This window comes from Parambassis ranga, chromosome 10, assembly GCF_900634625.1.
Source record: "Parambassis ranga chromosome 10, fParRan2.1, whole genome shotgun sequence".
Lineage (NCBI taxonomy): Eukaryota > Metazoa > Chordata > Actinopteri > Ambassidae > Parambassis > Parambassis ranga.
Window position 1 is genome coordinate 9,593,401 of NC_041031.1, and position 4,466 is coordinate 9,597,866.

Below are 4,466 nucleotides of genomic sequence, written 5' to 3' on the forward strand. Positions count from 1 at the left end.
GACTCAATAACACAGAGGCGCAGGATGAAGCCCGCTGTTAAAAAGCAGTAACCAAACACACGTCTGCAGTGAGGAACTATTTTTTTATCGTTTTCCCCTTTTTTTAAAGGAGACTTTTTAAAAAATGCGTCACGTGGAGATGGAGACAGCGAGAGTCATGATAGGGAGAGCGAAGGTCTCTCACATGCAAAAGCTGCATTCGTTAGATTTAATTTGGAATAAAGCTCTTCTCATGCAAAACAATTTAAATGACCTTTTTTTTCCACTGTGGCACACTGTGAATCCATTCACCGAAGCAGCCGGTGCATGTTTGTTTACATACCGGTGACTTTACTTTGACAAACTGTCACAGATATTTGCGGAGCGTGACTGTCATTTGCATAGTGAAGTATCAGTCGCTTTCCACTTACATTATACAACAGTATTAAATGTAAAATAATGATTCGCGTATAGATTTCTGTGCACTTTGTCCTTAAAGACCTCAGGTGTAAATTTTCTAGCTCATTTAAATTTTAAAATCTGTCATAATTCTGAGGTCTGAAGTGAGCAAAACAACAGTCATTCTCTGCTTACTTCACGGCCGTCAGGGGTGACGACCTGACTGTTTGTTTTTTCTTCTAAAGTTCTCCTTAATCCTTATGATTTAAATTGCATTTTATTTTGCTTAATCCACCCTGAAAATATAGAGACAAGCGACAGGGAGTCAACACTTTCTAATCCTGAGGATGAATGTTACTGTCCAGGTAAAGTTGATGTGGCAGAGTGTGCCTTTCCCCTGTCAATCCTCCAGCTTCTTATCCAACTAAGCAATCACTAAGCCCCTTTCTCTCCTCATTTTCTTAACACGGAGAAAGCATTGTGTGGGTCTGGCAGGACACAGAAACACGGGGCCGTCTAATTCATGGGGTAAATTAGTGGAGATAAGGCCTGAGTCAGTACCTCCAGCCTACCACAGATCCCCTGGGGCAGGCTCTTAAGGAGCTTAGTAAAAGCCTGTCGTATGAAGACATGACATGGAGCTGGCTAAATGGGCTACGTTGGAGTGTCTTCCATCAACCTAATATTCATACGTATATGGGTCACCGTCGCTCAAGCTTTAATCCTATTCAATTTATTCATTCTTGGTTATTATTTCAGAGTTTTTAGGAAAATACAGCGCTAAGTGTTAAAAAGGTGAGGGAGGACGTATTAGTGAGGCTCTGATGCAGCTGTGCGCCAAACTGACACAACACTTAGGCCCACTCATAAGCTAGTGTTGTGTAAGACTATGAGCCTGTGCCACCAAATCAATAATGAATGCTGGTTTACCCGTAGTAAAAGTACAAGGAAGAACTCCTCCAGAGTCACTGGGTCACATACACTGGGGAAACAATTAGAGGCTTCTTTGCGCTTCACAGTGCTGCAGCTTTTTATTCTCTCTCCGTTTTTTTCAGCTGCACACATTTCCCTTAATTTTTCTCTAGGGTCCAGCCGCATGTCTGTTCCGCTGTTGAGAAATTACAGACACCAGCCACAAAGTCTTTTCCAGCCGGAACTACAAAAGGCCATGTCAGGCCCCTGTGATATATGTGGGACCATGTGAAGTGGAAAGCATGGTGACTGATAGGACACCAGTCTTGCGGGTGTGTGTTAACCTCATAATGCTGACAGATTACAGATTTAAATATTTTAAATCTCACAGAGCACATGCTGCTGGTGATGAAGAGAGTGGAAATGACTGCAGTAATGCAAGAGATTAATAGAGATTCTTTCTCTCTCTCCCACACATGGACACACACACACACACACACAGGCTCAGATATGCACAAACTTTTCTGCTGGTTGGCTACATTCACAGACCCCTGATCCACAATCAGGGCCTTGTCTCCAGTTACAGCTGCTTTATTTATTTGTTTTTTTTCTTTTGCCTGTGTCATTTACACACAAACACACATCCCCCACATAGGTGAATAAATGTTGATGTTTTTTTTATTATGTTTTAGCTATAGCCAAATCAGTTTTGAGTTTCTTTCTTGAGGCAACTTGTAAATAATGTAGAAGGATTTTTTTTATATCCTTTTCCAGGCAGACTGGGACCCACACTTTTCACCTGTATTTTTGATAGTACACAGAGAGGCCATTAGGCGCAGATGTGAAATGTTCAGTCTTCTAGCTGGCTGAGGTATTGCCTATTTAGCTTTTATTTTTCATTTCACCGTTTCAGAGGACTGTTTGAATGATAAGCGAGGGCCTCTCTGGGTAGATTATGTTGGTATTTGTATCCAGGATTTTAGGAAACATTGCAAACATTTTTTATTGTTTCACTCCACAAGAGTAAGTAAGCATTTTCATCTTTTTCAACGTTTTGTATGTCAACACTTTTTGAAAATGTATAATCGAAATCTAAAGTCTGACTTTTATGCAACAAAACAGTAACAGTACAGTTTCACAGTAACTTATAGTACTATTGCCATTATACAGCAGTAGAGTCTTAGTTACAATACATATTACTGTATTAATTACAAAGCCATAAGAAAAAGGACTTTGAATACTTAGCTGCAATAAATCACAACATACAGAAATATGAAATATTGAACATGAGAGCACCACTGTCTGAAATCCAAAAAACACTTAGCTAAATATAATAAAGCCAAGTAGGAACCTTAATGTTAAGCACTGTAAAAAAGAACCAAGGTAACATTGTCTGTGCATTTATCGTGTAATGTAGATATAAAATAGGTTAAACGACATAAAAGTATAGTTACCTCTGGTCTATGTTAAATGTATGTGTCGTGTATTTTTTAAAGGTTTGATGTGCCTTTGATTTGTTCTGTTAAACATTACTTATAATATACTTACTTATTACAGCAACCCTGTTACCTATGGACATCGAGTTCACTGAGTTCTATCAATCTAAAAGTACACTGCAGAGTGCCAGTCATACCAAACAAAGCCTTATAATGAACCCTGAGTCAAAGTCAAAGTGGCCATAAAATTTCCTGAGCTCTGATATCAGGACAGAACAAAAGATGAGAGGTGTTATTCAAATGCAGTTCAGCCCTCAGATTTCCTAGAATGGAGTTTATATTCTGAATAAACTTACTTGAATGCACCTCATAAACAAACTGTTATAATGCTGTTGTAATAGTATTAAAAGAGATTTTATTTTAGTATTTAGTATTTTGTTTTTGCTAAAAAAAATCACAATAAAATTTCACAATATCAATAAAAAAAGAGCAGATTTGTGTGTGTTTGTGTGTGTGTAACTGTGTGTAAATTATGTGCAACTGTGGAATATAAGCTCCTCCTCAGGCCATTAGTGAAGATGTGTCCTTGGTGTTTTCAGTTGTAGCTGTGCTCACATTTCCACCCACATTTCACATAAAAATCAGGTAGACTGGAGAAATGCCTGCAGGTATGAGTGTGGGTGAGTGTTTGTCTGTGTGTAAGACTTTTGATGGTTCCACGGTGTCCTGGTCTGGTTGTAGTGTCCAGAATAAAATAAATAATAAAAAAAAACAGCTGAATATGAATCGAAGTAACTGAGCCCTTCAGATCCTTATAGCAGTTGTGAACATGTTTTTTTTAAATCCACTATAATGACTTTGTAAAACCTCTACCTTAATGGTATGCTACTCATTATGGGATTGGTTTATTTTGGTGCTCACATGTAGACCTGCTCCTGACTGCTGTCTATTTATATCTCCTGCCAGCTTGGCAATGCTTCCTGATAGCCTTTGAGGACGGAGAAATTCCTCCATCAAGCTCAGGGTCCATCTGTGCCCATATTCCTCCCAAAAGGAGCCATCCTCCACAATTATAGCTTTCTTCCAATGATACCATCATCATGCCATCGCTCTATGTAAGAACAGGCTCCAGGAAATTGACTTGATATTAATCAGACAAAATTACCAAGAAAGGAAATTAGACTAGGGAGTTTTTTGTGGCATTGATTTTGTTTTAAAGGCAAGATACACATGCCTTAAAGATGTCAAAGTCAAAATAACATAACATTCAGCTTAATTGAAATTTTCTGCCACTAAAAGAACAAAAAACAAATTTTACATGACCTAATATGTTCTCTTTGATTTGCTGCAGCTCATTACAGTGATAACAGATCCAGATTCACCTGAAAATCTGGGTCATTACAGAAATAGCCGTACTCTCCCAAGATGGCAGCGCTGATGAATTGGTGGCTGTAGGTCACTATGACAATGGGTTGAGGGAGAGAGTGCAGGTTGGAGGAGGCAGATTGAGATTCTGATGAGTTTCTTTTTATTGCAGTTTTAATAAAGAGGAGAAGTTTTGTTTCTGGGTAGTTTGTTGATGTGGGCGCACACATGAGACTAGAGTGATCCTCTAGGCGCTTTTTTGATCCTTTAAGTAGCACAGATTTGAGGGTTTTGCTAAAACGTCCCAAATTATATGTTGCACAAGCACATAATCGCATAGCATTTGTAGAATGCTGTAACTGTGTGGGATGCTAT